We start from the raw sequence: 16603 nt of genomic DNA, 5'->3' as shown, positions 1-16603 counted from the left end.
AGATACCTGGTTGGCATCTGTCACTGAAGTGGGGACTCTCCGCAGATGAAAGGACTCACAGCTTCGCCCCGTTACAAAGGTACACCCACGGGCGCCAGCCACCTGGCCAGTCCCTGTGCTCGGGGTCACTGGCCACCCAGGAGGCTCTGAGAGGTCAAATCTTCCAGCCCTTCAAGGTCCCCAGCTCTAAGACTGGGCTGTAGCCAGGGGAGTGGGGAGACGTGGTGCGGAGAAAGAAAGCAACAAAGAGATGGAAAAGGGGTGTCAGTAAGTACCGGGGCCCCTGGGGAGCAGAGGGAAAAGGGGGATTCGGAGGGGGCAGCAGAGTGACTTGGATGGACAGAAATCAGGCTGCAGAAAGGTCTGGGGCTCGGCGGCGGCGGCACAGACCTGAGGAGCTGCCCCAGGTGACAAGAGCACTGGGACCGGGACCCAGGGCACATGTGCGCTTCTTCCTCCTCCTGCCCTACAGACTGGGCCCTCTCCCCTACCACCCGTGTCCCCCCCCCCCCCCGTGCCTCACCGTGTGCAGACACCACATACCCGAGCTCCACAGACAGCACCTCACCTGAGGGAGTGGGGACCGCGACTCCGCCGTTACCAGTTACCAGGTGCATTGCTCGAGCCAGTCCATCCAGGTCACCCTGGCCCCCTCCTGCCTTGTCCCAGAGGCGACAGTCTGAGCGGCCACGTGTCCGGCAGGGAAACCCCGAGGTAAGGAGGGAGTCTGCCTGGCCGCCCACTCCCCCTCTTGGGTATAAATCTTGGGGACCGGAAATCCAATAAAACTTCACCGTGTTGATGAACTTCAAACGGTTTACATCCCCTCCTGGCTGGAAAAGAAAGACGGCCCTGGGTGGGGGCCAGGTTAAAAGAAAAGGAAAGCAAATTTACCAGCCCAAGAAGCAGCTTGCACGAACTTTGTCCGCGTGGGGAGAAGCAGCTGGGACGCCCAGGGCCTGCGCCTCTGGCCTCTGGCAATGATGAGGGTCCTGTCCTGAGCCTAGCCTCCCAGGGTCCTGAGCACGCCCGGGGCCTCCAAGGCTCCCAGCCCCAGAGGAGCTCGTGAGTCACAGCCACAGCTCCCCCAGCCACAGCCTGGGACCTCCATTTTTGCACCTTTCCGCTGAATGCGGGTTTTTTGTCTGATTGGTTTTTTTCCCCTCCAGCTGCCAGACCTTTGCCCTGCTGGCCGGCCTGGCCTGTTTGTTGCCAAGTGCCTGAGGAGGGGGACAGGAGATAAGACTGGAGGACTCGGGGACCAAGCTGGCTGATCTCCTGCAGGGGACACCCGAAGGGCCGCAATGCGTGGTGGCAGGGGAAGTGACAACGTCAGGCTGGGCATAGAGTGGTGTCCAAATCGGCCTCTGAGCGGGTGCCCAAACCTGCTCCTGCCTGGCTTCTTAAAGGACACAAAATCCAGGGCCGGGGATTTAGCTCAGCGGTTCTGCCGCCTGCCTTGCAAGCGCAAGGGCCCGAGTTCAATCCCCAGTACCAAAAAAAACCCCAAAAAACAAACCCCAAATCCAAATGAAACCAACCGCTGCCTGGGCCTCAACTTTCCTCGATGTAGTTCTTTTCTGCTCTGGACATTTTGTGGAATCTGGATTTGCTACTGTAAAGCAAAACTTAAAAGATCATTTTTCAAAGCCTTGAATTTGAAATAACTGGGAGCAGAGTTATTGACTGCTGCTTTTGCTTTTTTTTTTTTTTTTGGTCCACCTCAGGGACCTGCACAGGGCTCTTTTGGGTGGGGGAACAAAGGCATAGAAACCATGTCGAAGTTATTCAGCCACCGAACACCACAGCTTCCAGTGTGAGACCCTCGGTGGGCCTGACATGCAGGAGGGGGGCTGGTGTCCCACAGACTCACAGGTGCAGCCCTGCACAGCCAGCCCCACCCGCCCCCCAGAAAACAATGCCGAAGCCCTGCTGGAGGTGTTCTTTTAAAAACAGATGAAAAATGACATGATCCTGGCGTGGTGGTGCATGCTTGTCATCCCAGCACCCTGGGAAGCTGAGGTAGAAGGATCGAAAGTTGGAGCCCAGCCTGGGCAACTTATCAAGACTCTGTCTCAAAATTAAAAAAAAAAAAAAAGAAAAAAGAAAAGGGGGGCTGAGGATATATAGCTCAATGCAAAGGCCCTGGATTCAATGCCCAGTAAAATAAATACATAAATAAATAAAACATTTAAAATGCAATGGCTTGGAAAACACCAGGCTGTGTCCTAGCACTTTTGAATTTTTCTGGAAGGCTAAGTGTGCTGTCCTGCTCGGCCCCAGCCTGGCCGGGAGGTAGCAGTGCTGTGGTGGTGGAGGGGGTGCCCTCGCCCCCTTCCTGGCACCAAGAGCGAGGAAGGGGGAGCTCTTAGCAGTGGGAGCACAGGAAGCAGTTTCTTCCCATCCAACATTCACATTCCAGGATTTGCCTGGGAGACCTCCAGATCTCCTCCACCTTACATATCCCAATTCCCTAGTTTTGCTGTGTATCATACAATACTTTTTAAATTTTAAAATGCAGTCACTTATATTAGGATCTGCTTCTGGGAGCCAGAGAGGAGCCAGAGGGGAGGCCGAAGGGGTCAGCAGCTGCCAGGCTAATCAGGGCTGACCTCCATCCCCTCCTGGGGCGCCTGGCATGGGGCTGAGGCAGTGCTGGCTCCCAGCCCTTACCAGCTTGGTCTCTGCCACTCCCTGGGGTTCTGGAAAAATGGAAGACACCACAGCTTTTGTGCAACACACCTGTGCGCACGCACACACTTTGCGAGCATTTTTAGGAGCTTTGCGCCTTCCCAGCCCTCATCCCCAGAGCCCAGGCCACTGCTCAGTCTGAAAATTTAAAGTCTGCACAGAGCCAACAGACCCCTCAGACCCTTTCTACAGGTGCCCACTGTATCTGTTCAAGGTCACCTGGCCCCAGAGCAGCCAACTTTCAAATTCCAGAGCAGTGTTCATGCATCACTGAGCTCGGTTACTCAGCGAGCAGAGGCCACGGAGGAACTTCTTTTCACCCCAAAAGGTTTTCCAAATACTCTTCCAAAAACACGTCCATCTCCAAATTAGTCAGAAAATCGATGGCCAAGCTGCAAGATTCAGGGACTTCTGGCTTCTCTTCTTCCTTGAAGATAAAGCAGTTCTAGCACCACTGGAGGGGGCTGGACAGCTTAGATCATAAGAGGCAGCGCAGAACACAGGTCCTGAAAGAAACAGAAATTGAGCCCCTCTTCCACTGAGAGCCCAAAGAATAAGTATTTCTGACCCTTCCGGGTGCCTCTCTCCTTCCTGACCTTTCTTATAGGGCAGAGGGGAGGCCGTTTCGGAAAAGTCAGAGGTGCCAAAAGCCTAGCCTCCGGGCCAAGCTTGGAATTAGTTTTGTTTTGTTTTGTTTGTAATTTCTGGCGGCAGCTGGCGCAGGCAGCTCTGTGGTCGCCGGGGAGTAAGGCCGAGGCCGCGACCGACCTCTAGGCGGCGCCCTGGGGCCGAGTTCTCCAGGCTCAGGTCCCGAGGCTCAGCGGCCCGCGCGGGGTTGGGGGGGAAGGGCGGGTTCCTGCAGGCCCCGGGGCTCGGCCAGGAGCTGGTCGCCGGCGCGTCGCCTTTGGCGCCCTCTGCCAAGCAAGAGAAACAGGATTAGAGGAGTGCGGGCCGGGCCGGGAGCGCAAGGGACAGCTAATCAGGGCCGCCCCCCAGACGGACACCAGGGGCCCGAACCCCCTTTTATCTCCCCCGCAGCATCTTTAACACCACCCCCAACTTGCACTAGAAGACCCACGTCCGTCCACCTCACATAACGTGTCTTTCTCGGAAGCAAAAATCATTTGCAGAAAGACAGCCTTGGAGGGGTTGTCTTTGTTGGAAGTTTGGGGTTTCTTTTTTTTGGGGGGGGTGTCTTGGATTCCGGATTGGGGGCAGCGCCTCAGGATTCAGAGCCGGGACAAACCCAGCCCCTCTCTTCCAGGAAAAGCCAGTTTATAACCTTAGCAGCAGCATCCTGGCAAAGGCCTGGGACCCTCGAAGGCCTGGATGAAGAAGACCGGCTCACCACGACATGAACCCAGGCGAGGGCCTGTGGCAGTCACGGCCTGACCCGATGGGACTCCCCGCAGTCCTGGGTGGGCAGGTGCAGAGGCCTCCTCTGGGACGCAGCCGGCCGGAATCTGAAGCCAGGGCCGCCCAGGACCTGGGAGGTACGGGGCAGGAAGGCCCAGCCCCTGTCCCCTCCCCTCGTGGCAAGGCCGTTCCTAGCACAGAGGAGCCTGAGAGTCCCCAGCAGGACAGGAAAGGGGTAGAGGGGTGGGCTGGACCCCGGGACAACAGCAAAGGGCAGGCGCCTCCCCGGTGCTTCCCAGCCGGGCCTAATTACCCAGCCGCATCTGGAGCAGCTGAGCCCCATCCGGCCTCGGCCTCGGGCACATTATTTCTCCCTCCAAACCCTATTTTCATTCCCAAGGCTGGGTCGTAAGGCTCTGGAGGCAGAACGGAGTCGGATGTGTGCTGTCAGCACTGCCGCCCGAGTGTGCGCGCGCACAGGCGTGGGGGGAAGGAGCTACAGCGAACGCACCGCGGCCTCATTACCGCCCACTGCCAGGGAAAGCACTTGGTCTCCGAATGAGCGGCCAATTGCCTCACTTGTGGGTTCACTGCGGGGCAGGGGAAACTGCCTGCCACGAACGCGTTAGGTACTGCAAAACTTTAAGATCTTCTCATTCTCGATTTTCTTTATTCCTATCCCCGTTACATCCTTGAACATTGATATCTGTGTCACATCCACCTTACTGAACACACACACACACACACACACACACGCACACAGGATTCATGCCTGAAAAGTAACTCTTCAGTTTCCACATCTGCAAAATCTGGGTGTCTGTACTGTTATGACTGTTGCAATGATTAATTAATGTGCCTGGGGTTAACAAGATGCCTGGTGCAGGGGGGGTCATTTAATAAATAGTAACTGTTAAAAAATAAATAAATAGTAACTGTTAGTATGGAAGAGGAGAGGAGGAGGAGGAGGAGGAGGAAGAGGAGGAGGCTGCTTTGTTCTCAGCCCTAGTCTAGGTTAGGGCTGTGAGTCAGCCTGTGTACAATGTATTCTTTTGACTTAGAGCAATGTCCATAAAAGTGAGGCCCCTTGAACCCCTTGGCCTGTAACTACCTCTTCAATAAGGATCAGAGAATTGGGGCAATTATCTGGCTCATTTCAGGTTCAAACTCCTATTTAGCTGAAGTATCTGGACCTGGGCAGGAAGAGGTGGGGGGGGCAGGTATTCATTCGCGTCAGGGTGAGGCCTTTCCCTGGCTGGGTGAAGGGCAGCCTGTCTTAGAAAAGGACTAGACAAGAAGGGAGGCAGCTGGCATTAAATGGGGCTTCTGAGAAATGCTTGACAAAAACCAGGTCTTGCCCATTTCCTGGGGCAGCCAGGCCTCCGAGCGCCCCACGCTCCCCAGAAACTCTCCATACAAGACAGAGACTTTCGCCTGCCTGTCGGGGGACTCTTATTCCACATTCAGCAAGCACTTACTGAGCGCCCGCCCACTGTGTGCCCAGTGCTGGGCTGAGCTCTGGGGGCCCGTGGGAGCCACACCTCAGTACTTGGCAGAGCTGATCTGGCAGGGAGGGGGAGTATGAGAGGTCTGACTCCAGGAGCAAGTCCAGGGCCAGGAGAAGGGGGACAGCCCTGCTGGGGGCGACAACTCGTGGCCAATGGCAGCGTTTTCCTCTTCAGGGCCAAAGTCCCGAGCAGGGGTGGAGCCAGAGGGTCTGCTGCACCCCTCCCCATTGTCTGTAGGAAAGAGGCCAACTCCACAGTGGGGTGGGGACCTCGTTAGGGGGAGGGCGGGACCTAGCCCAGCAAGCAGGGGGAAGATGACTCGAGGCTCCTGACCCTCAGTCGGAAGTTGCTGAGAACACCAATTAGTTCCCTTTAATTAGTAAAGGGAGGAGCAAATGGGCATATGTTTCTTCTGCTCTGATTAAAACCATTTAGGTCAGGTTCTCACGGCCAGAGTTATTCAGTTTAAAGTGTCCCAAGCAGAAAACTGTTTATTTTTTTTCTTTTTATTTTCAGGCAGGGGTTTGAACACTACCAGCCAATGATTGGCTTCCAGTCACAGATCAGAACGGGTGGGCTGGCAGGGGGTCACTGTGGCAGCCAGGAATGGGCTGGAGTCCCCCCAGTGCCCTCTGCTTGAAGAACATGACAACTGAGGGGCAGCCAGGAGGGCTTAGCGGCCAGTGTGCCGAGGGAGGGGGACCATAAACCAGATAACTTCCATTTCCCCTAGTTTGTCTGAACAGAGCTCTAGAAAATGCAAGTCTGGTCACTTCCCAGACTCCAAGCCTGACTTTCCTTTCAGGAGATCCAGCTTGGTCGGCTCTCCTGGAGAGAAGGCCAGGCCACTTTTGCTAAGCTAGAGAAGAAAACCCAAGTCCTTCTGGGATTTCTGTGTGGAAATAAACCACAACGTATAAAGCCAGAGGAAACCAGGCAGTACCCTGGGATTGTCAGGAGTTACCTGCTGCCTGGCTCCTACAAACAAGATTACCGAAATGTTTAGGAACAAATTCTTTGGTATAGAGTTCAGCATTCTCAAAACTTGGCTTGGGTCCTCAGCCCGATGCAAATTTGGAATCCCAAATAGATGAATCCACAAGGGATGCAAAGGAACATTCTATTGCCCAATCCCCATTTTCCGGGCTGGAAAGATCAGCTAGAGAGTGGTTTGTGGAGAGCCTTCATTTCCAGTAGGGTTTTAGCACATGGAAGTTCGCCTCAATCCACAGTTGGCAGCCACTTGCGAGTCCAAGATCAGGTCTCCCCAGGGAAGCATTTCCTGCTGTCCCCGGGGGCCCTCTCTCCTCAGTCCCTACAGCAAGTGGTAGGGACCGGAACAGTACTGGCTGTGGCTCTGTTTTTAAAAGTGAAGGTTGGCCGGGCAAGCACAGAGCTCCAGCCAGAGGCAAAAAGTGAAGTCTACATGAAGGGACCGTGTTTGGTCACAGGCCCTTGGGAACTCTGAGAATAGGAAGTCAGGACCGTCGGAATGCATGGGATTTGGTGAGTATTGCCTAAGTGCTTTGGGGGAGCAGGTAGGAGAGAATCAGGACTTCTGATCAAAATGTGAAGTATCAATAGGAGACCCCAAAATGTTAAGAACCTTTCATCCACCATTCACCTACAAACAAACAAAAATAGGAAGCAGAGGGAGGGAGTGAAATGGACTTCTGATCAGACAAATGGAAGGGAACCATGGTGGGCACCCCAAGGTCAGGGAGGTCACTTTCACCGGTCCCTCCCTGGCATATCAGGCACCTGTGCATCTATCACAGGACTGAGGCCAGGCGGCCCCCAGCCCCTCCCTCCTCACGCACGCCTGCCAGGTGGGCTAGGGCCTTGCCAGGCCTGCGCCTCCCATCCAAATTCCCGGGCTGAGCGTTGCTCCTGCCATTTCCTGCCATGTCCACGCTGAAAGTTTCAGGAGCTGTCTCCCCCCACCCAAAAGCTTTCCGCTGGGCGGGATGGGTATTTCGGGGTCTCCAGCTCCCACAACTACAGCCTGGCGTTGGAGGCCCTCGTGCAGAGGCCAGGACCTCCGGGTTCTTTCAGCCCCCAAGGGCCCCCCCGCAAAGGTTACAAGGAACAGCTGGACAAACAGCTAGAAGGAGGGACAAAGAAGGGGGTCCTAGAGGGCCATCAGAAAAAAAGATGGAGAACGACAGCGAAGTGGAAAGAGCTGGAGGAGGTGGAGCGTCCCTAACCCACAAAAGGGCCCCAGGGGCGGCAGAGGCGGCGGGAGACCCGTTCCCATCTGCACCGCGGGGTAACGACCTCGTCAGCGCCCCCTCGTTCCAAGCCGCCCCATTACAGCTCCTCGGGCTCCGTCTGCTCTGTGCCCGGCTGGCTCCGGGGGACGGAGCTGCCGCTCTGCGCTCCGCCGGGCCTGGCCGGGTTCCGTTGGGGCCTTGGCTGATGGTGGGAGCAAGGGAGCCAAGGGCGCTGAGACCCCGAGACCCGGACCCAGTCCCCAACCTGGCAGGAAACCGGGCGCCAGGGGCTTCTCCGCCGCCGGGGCGCAGGCCTGGGGATCCCGCTTGGGGCGAGGCGCTGCTGGGCGCGATCGCAGCCGCTCCCCGCTTCATCGCCCCGTCCCTGAGCCCAGGCCCCTGGCGTCGCGGAGTCGGGGCGCACCGGGCGTGTAACTGCCACCTCCGTCGCCCCTTAAATCCCAGGACACCAAGGCGGATTTGAAAGTCTCCTTTCTAAAATCCCTGCCCTCCCTCATCCCGGCTGCTGGGGCTCGGGGCTCCGAGCCAGACCCTCTTTGGCTTCCCGATGCCAGCCCTGCGGTGCCAACCTCCGCCGCCGGGGCCGGAAGCGCACGCACCCCAGGTGCCCCGCGCCTTCTCCGGACGGACGCCGGCTTGGCGGCGCAGGGCCGGGCCCGGAGATCGCTGTGCTCCGGTGCGCGCCGTCGGGTCCGCTGGGGAATCTGCCCGGACGGCGTCGCAGCGGCCTCCCCTCCCTCGTCGAGACTTCCCCGACCACTCGTCTCCTCGACAGTGACGCCGCCGTTCCCCGGGGAGCTGCGGCGGGATCAGCCGGGCACAGGAGAGCAGAGCGGGAGCAGCGGCTGCGTGGATCCAGGTTCTCTCCGACTCACCTCGCAGTTCAGGATCTGGGCCCCCGGGCCAAGGAGGCAAGGGACTGAGGAGAGGTAAGAGGCTGAGCAGGAAAAATGTGGACCCTCTTTGTTTTCAGAGCTTGGGACCTCTAGGCACTGACTTCTAGCTCCCTCCAGGAATTTCCGGCCCTCTGGCCAGGCCCTGTGGGTCTGCACTGGCCCCCTCGGTAACTGGGGGGAGAGGGAGTTGAGGCTTGGGAGTTCACGGTAGGGGAGGCTGTGTTGGATTTGTTTCGTCTTAGTAACGCTGGGCATCTGAGGAGGACCTCACGCATGCCAGACAAATGCCCTGCCACTAAGCTACCTTTCCAGTCCAATGGTGATTTTTGGGTCAGTACTACTGCTTAATATCCAGGTTATTTCAAAATAAAGCACCTTTCTCCACTCCAGCCACGATGCAATTCAGCCTTGAACAGAACACCAGGCCGGGTGTACTTCAAAAGAAGAGATCTGGATGGAAGCGACTCAGGGTGGCTCCCAGACAGGGACTGGGGCACAAAGCTTGGCCGGCCGGTGCTGTGGTGCTTTGGCCTTAAAGACCGCCGCTTCAAGGTAAAGGCTGCTCTCTGCTAACTCTGCCTGGGGAGAGGGTGGAGGAAGCAAAGACAGAGTGGGCTGAGTGTGGCCACTCAGTAACTTTCTGGGAAAAATAAAAGTAGTCCAGGCCCAATTTTTAGGCCCTGAATAACTTTGCCCTTTGATTTCTGGGCACGTGGGTGTGTTTAAAGGTGAAGGCTACCTGGTTAGGGGAGATAGGAAGAGAAGCGGGGAATAAAGATCTACACTCCGCACTTCCCCCAAACCTCCCTGATCAATCCAGGTAGGAAGGCCTTAACGGGCAGTTCAAGGAGTCTGAAACTCTCTGAAAACTGTAGGATTTCACGGTTCTACAAAAAAGCCAGAGGTGACTTTCTGAGATGCCCTGGCTGGGGAGGGAAGTGTGAAGAGGAGGTGAGAGCCCTCAGTCCACGTGGCCAATAGCTTGGGACCCTGAGAGACAGCCAGGAGACAGACTTACCTACCGTTTTCAGGATGCACCAGTGATGTCTCAGCTAGTAATATATCTGAGTGTTTTCAGTTTTTTTTTTTTCTTTCAACTATTCTTGATTTGGGGCTCTGGGTGGCTTCTGGAGCCCTAGGAGCATCATGTAGGAGGGGGACCTGGGCTTCCAGCCTCTGATCTCACCTTCACCTGGTAAAGAGCCTAGGGGTCCCCTGGGCAGAGTCAGAGTGAGCCCAGCCCAGCCCGGGCTCAGGGGGTGGCAGGCCTTGGCCCTGTCCCCTTCCTGGCCCTCGGGGCTCCTTTCTCTGTTAGCCCAGGGCTCCCAAGCTGCAGCCTCGCTCCCCATCTGATCACCCCAATAACGACAGCAGTTCTCTCAGTTTTGAAAACTGCAGAAGCCCCAGATTGTTAGCTCCCCTTGAGAAAGAGACAGCGGTAGATCTTGGGGTGCAGAGAGGCACTGTGAGACCGAGTGACCCAGAGCTGGGAGGGCAGGCTCCCCCTGCGTGGCCTGGGGCTCTGAATCACAGCCCTCCTTTTGCTTCCAAACCCAGAAAGGCCGCACATTTTCTGTCTTTCTGTGTCTGGGGAGAAAGGGAAGGGGAAAATTGGGAGTAGGAGACAGATGGGGCGAAGAAAGTGAGGAAGAGGATTCCAGTAGATAATCGACTTCTCCTTCTAACCGGACAGCGTTCGAGCTTTAATCTACCCAGGGAGAGCTGCAGTTAGAGCCAAGCTGCGTGGGGACTAAGTTCCCCGGCCAAGGGACCCAGCCGGGGCCCAGTGCCTTTCCTTGTGGCTCACAGGTGGCAGCGGAGGCGGCTGGGCTGGGTCTTTCCCCCGTAGTGTGGCAGAGGAGGCTCCTTAGGGCGCCCCTCATTGCCCTCTCCGGGACTGGGCGGCTTCTCCGTGCAGTTCTGGGGGGCCGTGTACGAGTGGGGGTGCCGGGGGCTCCCAGCGACGGCGGCAGCTCTGCTCGGGAAGCCGGCACTGGTCGGGGTAGAGGCGCCTTGGTCCCGCAGGGAAGAGCACGGGGCTGGGCGGGGGGGGGCAGCTCTTTCGTGCCGGTTTCCCCGGGATGCAGAGCCCCGGCTCTGCTCGTTTTCGGCACCGGGGATGTGCGGGGTCTCTGGGAGCTGCGAGGGACGCGTGGGTGAACCCACAAACTTCCCGCCTGCCACCTTTGTTAGGGGCACAATGCAGTGGCCGGCACAGCGCCCCGCCCGCTGCCCGCGTCTCTGTGACTCCTCCACCTTCGCGGCGTGGGTGCCCACTCCGAGAGGGGACCCTGCTGCCCCGAGACTCCCCCCACGCGGCGAGGACCCCACGACACCCACGAGCGCACCCCTCTTTCCGCGTGCGTCTCTCCACGCCCCTGGAAAGATGAATAATTTTCGCATTGCGCTGGCAGCGTCTGCATACACACTGCGACCCTTTCCCGTCCTTCTCCAGCCTTCAGGCGCCTGCCCCAACCCCAGGCCTCTTCACAAAATCCGCACCCCGGCGCTCCTGTGAGTTCCGCGGAAGATGGCGGCGCCCGGCGTCCCCTCCCGCGCAGAGCCCGGTCCCCACTCGAGTCCGCGAGGGGGAGGGGAAGGAAGCCCGGGTGCCCCGACTGCAGGCATTGCTCCCCGACCCCTTCCGGGGCTCAGCCAGGGAGCGGGAGAGCTAATTCTGCACCTCGGGGGCCTGGAGGCCGGAGCTCTAGGCGGACCACGGGATTCCCTCTCCAGGCCGCCCACGGCCTCCGCATCCACTCGGACCCAGGGCCCGGAGCTGGAGGACCAGGCGAGGGGGCAGGGCCTGGGGCGCCCGAGAACGCGGGGAGCGCGGGGACCCCCGCCCCAGCTCCTCTTTCGCCCGGATGCGCTCGGGCGGGAGCGAGGAGGAGGCCAGGCGAGGGGTCTCCAGGGCGCCCTGAGGCCTCGCCAGGGCCTCGGTCCGTCTGGGGCTCAAGGTTAAACTGCGGCCCCAGTGGCCACTCCCGCCGCCCCGCCAGGCGCGGTTCCGTCGCCGCGGCTCGGATCTGCGCGGTCGCTGCGACACCGGGCGCGGGGCCCTCACCTACCTCTCCAGCGCACCGTCCTCCCGCGTCCTGCTGAGCCGCGGGAACTCGGGCGTCTGGGGATGCAGGGGACGCGGCGGGGGCGGGAGGACGCGGCCCCAGGTCGCCGCCCCCACCCTCGCCCCCGCTCCCGCCCCCTGGAGGTTCCGGGGCCGCGTCCGGGTTTGGCGCGGTGGCGCCAACAGCGCTGGGGCGCGCAAGGCTCGCGCGCGCCGCGTCCCGGCGCCGGGAGTGGGGGCGGGACAGGGACTGACTCCTCTGGCCCCAGTGTCCCCCCGGGCGGGGTCCCCGCCGATCGCACCCACGCGTGCCCCGGGCGCCGTCGGGCGCCGTCGGATCCCTCGTGGCGAGGCCGGCATGGGCCCTGCGCCCTACGAGGAGCGTGCGCGCGGGGGGGGGGGGGGAGACCCAAGGAGCGGCCCAGAGAAACCCTCACACCCAGAAAGACAAAAGAAGAAGCTGATGGGGGACAGAGGCAGCCCAGGCGTCTGCAGCGCGCGACAAGTGTCCTTGGGAGTTGGGAATGTGAGGGGGAGGGGCGGGGCCCGGAGCGGGGGGGGAGGGGGCCGCGCGCCAGCCGGGAAGCAGCGACCCAGGCTGAGGACGGAGCGCCTCCGCGCACCCCGCCCGGCCGGCCCGATCCTGCCCTCGACTTCCCGCCCCGCAGAGTTCACGGAGACCGGAACCCTTTCCTTCGGTCCCCAGAGCCTCCAGCTGACGCCCAGAACAAATGAAGCTGCAGGCAACAACCTTGGGCAAGGTCAAAGAAGTTTCCAAACCACCTTCCCTCCAGATGCCTTTGCGGTTTGGCTCTGAGGCTCACTAGAGAGGCACCCTGAAACTGCAGGAGCCTCTTTTGTCTCCCTCTCAGAACTAGAGAGGTTGGGACCTATCTGCAGTCGGTGACCCACACCTGTAATCCCAACACTCAGGAGGCTGAGCCAGGAGGATCTCGAGCCCAACCCGGGCTACATAGTGAAACAAGTAGAGTCCCCACCTTCGTGGGCCGGGGCGGGCCTCAGACTCCATGCCTCCCCTCAGCCAGCTGGGACCAAGGACCCAGAGTCCAGCTGCTCCCTACAAGCCATGGTCCAGTTGGCAGCAGAGGTGCACCTGGGCACTGCGTTCTAGACCTAGCTGTGCCACCCTCTCATGGTGGGACATCAACCTCCACTCTCTCCTCCTTAGGCCTCTATTTTTACTTCTGTAAAATGGTATCAAGCTGACCCAGTGAGTCACCTCTCGCCTTTGTAGTCTCCTCCCATTGATAGGTGTTGGTGAGCTTGAACTGCTGAAAGAAAAATATCCAATAGCCCTGCGAGGTGGCACAGGCCTGTGATCCCAGCACTCAGGAGGCTGAGGCAGGAGGATCACCACTAGTTCCAAGCCAGCCTAGGCTACACTACATAGTGAGTCCAAGGCCAGCCTGGACTACATGAGGAGACCCTGTCTGAAAAACAAACAAACAACACAAACACATCCAAATGTCGATTCTATTCTGTACCCATATAAACATAAAACATAGAAATGACAAATTAAGGCTGCGGATGTAGCTCAGTGGTTCTGTCGCCTGCCTGGCAAGGGCAAGGTCCTGAGTTTGATCCCCGGTACCAAAAAAAAAAAGAAGAAGAAAAGACAAATTAAACTTTGCCTCATTGAATGGGTCTGTTTTTCTTTTTTTTTTTTTTTTTTTTTCGGTTTTGGTACCAGGGATTGAACTCGGCACCTTGCCCTTGCAAGGCAGGCGCCAGCACCACTGAGCTAAATCCCCAGCCCAAGGGTCTGTTTTTCTATTGTTCTTTTCTATCCTTGTTATTAACATATGGTTCATGTGGAGTAAAAGGCATTAAAATTAAGTGTGCAGCTCAATGTATTTTTGCAGATGTGCATATCTGTGTAACTACCACCTAGATCAAGACATCTGCTTCCTACCTGGAGGCTCCCATCCCTGCTTTCAGTTGGTGACCCTCTAGTTAATGCCTACCTACCCCTAAAGTACCATTATTCTATCTTCTTGCCTTGGATTAGTTTGGCTTTTTGTTTGGTTGGTTGGTTGTTTTAGTTTTTTGAGACAGGGTCTCCCTGTGTAGTCCAGGCTGGCCTTGAACTCACTATGTAGCCCGGGCTGGCTTGGAACTCACAGCGATCCTCCTGCCTCAGCCTCCTGAGTGCTGGGATTATAGGCATCACCACCCCACACCTGGCTTTGCCCTAGATTTGTTTTGTCTATACTTGAAACTCACATAAATGAGGTCATGGATTTGAAATCTATTCCATTAATCTTCATGTGCTCAACATTGTGGGAGGGGACTTATCCACATAACTATGGACAGCAGCTCTATTTTATTGCTCTCTTTATTTGCTCTATTTTATCACTGTGTCATATTCCATTGTGTGACATTTATTTATTTATTTATTTATTTATTTAGACAGGGACTCTGTGTAGTCTAGGTTAACCTTGCACTCACTATGTAGCTGGCCTTGAACTTGCAGAGACCCTCCTGCCTCTGCCTCCTGAATCTTGGGGTCACAGGCCTACACCACCACACCCGGCTCCATTGTGTGACTGTATCACTGTATTTTCCCATTCCACTCTGGGTGGACTTCTGGGTAATTTCCGGCTTGGGGCTGTTCTGAAGAATCTGCTAGGAGCATTCCTGTGTCTCTTATGGGGCACCTGAACCTCAAGACCCAGAGGAAATAACAGCAGTGGTAGGCCACAGACACTGACTGTGGGGAGACAGTTGCCCCCCAGCAATGCATGTGAGATCCAGTGGTGCTGTGTCCTTGACAATAACTGGAACTGCCTGTCTTGGCCACGTCAGTCGTTCCGGTGGGGTCTAGTGATCTTGAAATATGGCTCGTGTTGGCTTTGTGCCTTTAAAACTTGTGATGGGGGCGGGGGATTTAGCTCAGTGGTTCCGCCACCTGCCTTGCGAGAACAAGGACCTGAGTTTGATCCCCGGTACCCTAAAAAACCCCCCAAAACACTTGTGGTGGGAATGTACAACACAATCGCCTCTACCCGCTCCTCCTACACAGTTCAGCGTGTGAGTGCATTCGCAATGCTGGGCCTCAGAGTGCCTGGCCTTTTTCAGTTTGCCAAACAGAGGTTTTATACCCAGTGAGCTCTGTTTTCTGTTTCCCCGTCTTCCGGCACCTAGTAACCCCATTCTGCTTCCTGTCTTTCCCAGTTTGGACACCGTAGGGACTGCATGCAGTGTGGCCGCCTTTGTCCCTCTGACTGGTTTCCTTCGAGGCCCATCCGCGTGGTAGCATAGGGTGGCATTTCCTTCTTTTTAACAGCTGAGTAGTATTTCATTGTGTTCAGAGCCACGTTTGTTTTTCCACTCATCCACTGGAGGGCGCTGGGATCACCTCTGTCTCTTGGCTACTGTGAACAGGGCAGCAAATACCTGCCGGGGACCCTTTTCAGTCCCTCTGTGTAGAAACTCACAAGCGGTGTTGGTGAGCTATATGGAGATTCAGGTTTTAATTTGGGGGTCCCTCCTCACTGTTGTTCCCCATGGCCGAGCCATGTGGCGGTTCCCTCAGCAGGGGGGGCAGAGATCAGTGGGGAGAGTACTCGTTAGCTTTTCCTCAGGGCCTGGGTTTGGCCCCCACAGAACAAAGACGGAAAAACAAAACCATCAGCAGTGCACAGCTGTGTTCCTTTCTTCACATCCTCACCAGCACTTGTTATTTTCTGGTTTGTTTGCTCATTTTTTGGGTGTGTTTTTTGGTACCGGGGATCGAACTCGGGTCCTTGAACTTGCGCAGCAGGTGGCGAAACCACTGAGCTAAATCCCCGGCCCTTGTTTTGTTTTGATAATTTGCATTTCTTTTTTGCGTAGTTAAGGTGGACACCTTTCCATGTTTATTGATCACTTGGATTTCCTCTTAGGTGAAGGGTTTTTTAATTAAAGAATTCATTCATGCACCCCGGTGTGGTATAATCCTGTACAATGGCAAGCCTGTGATCATAGCACTTGGGAGGCTGAGGCAGGAGGATCATTGCAAGTTTGAGGCCAACCTGGGCTACATAGCGAGACACTGTCACTCCCCTGAAATAAAGAAATAGATCATTCATTCATTCAGAAATCACTAACTTCCAGACATTAGGGGTAGACCGGTGGGACTTAGGCAGCAGCCTCCAGATAGTTCACATCTAGAGACCAGAAGTCCCCTTGGGACATGTCAGGGTGGAGTCTCTTGGGGACTCCTGAGTGTGTGGGGGCAGGGGCAGCAGAGGGATTTTTCCATTCATTTGAAATATATCGACTTTTTTTTTTTTTTTTGAGATGGTCTTGCTCTGTAGTTCAGGCTATCCTTAAATTCACTATGTAGCCCAGGCTAGCCTGGAACTCAAGGCGATCCTCCTGCCTCAGCCTCCCAAGTGCAGGGATTATAGGCCTGCACCACCATGCCCTGCTTTGATTTCTTTTTATTTTTTTGGTACCAGGGATTGAACTCAGGTCCTTGCGCTTGCGCAGCAGATGGTGAAACCACTGAGCTAAATCCCCGGCCCGAAATATATTTACTTTTAACGTAGACATATTGAATCCAACATTATGAGTTTTTAAAATTTGTGTTTTACATTTTCCTCCACTGAATTTCTCCCCAAAGATATGATTAATAAGTAAAATAAAATCCATACAGGGGCTGATACCTGTCATCCCAGCACTCAGGGAGGCTGAGACAGGAGGATCACTGTGAGTTTAAGGTCAGCCTGGGCTACACAGTGAGACCCTATCTCAAAAAAACAAAACAAAACAAAGCAAAAAACAGAGCCACGGATGTAGCTCAGTGGCGCCATGCCTGCTTCCCAAGTGCAAGGTCCTGAGGTCCTGAGT

At 56.5% G+C, this 16603-nt stretch overlaps 1 long non-coding RNA gene across 1 annotated transcript; it reads right to left on the bottom strand.

Moving 5' to 3' along the window:
• Nucleotides 1-648: 648 nt before the first annotated feature.
• Nucleotides 649-11896, bottom strand: LOC101713761 (uncharacterized). Its single transcript, XR_002387746.2, has 3 exons — nucleotides 11754-11896; nucleotides 3288-3605; nucleotides 649-3197 (listed from the first exon to the last, which is right to left on the bottom strand). It is a non-coding gene; the product is annotated as an uncharacterized LOC101713761 (long non-coding RNA).
• Between the last annotated feature and the right edge of the window lie 4707 nt (nucleotides 11897-16603).

The sequence above is a fragment of the Heterocephalus glaber genome, unplaced genomic scaffold, assembly GCF_053883595.1.
Source record: "Heterocephalus glaber isolate CG9 unplaced genomic scaffold, H.glaber_assembly_v1.0 deba00001773, whole genome shotgun sequence".
In the NCBI taxonomy this organism is placed as follows: Eukaryota; Metazoa; Chordata; class Mammalia; order Rodentia; family Bathyergidae; genus Heterocephalus; species Heterocephalus glaber.
This window is presented reverse-complemented; position numbering and strand designations above follow the sequence as displayed.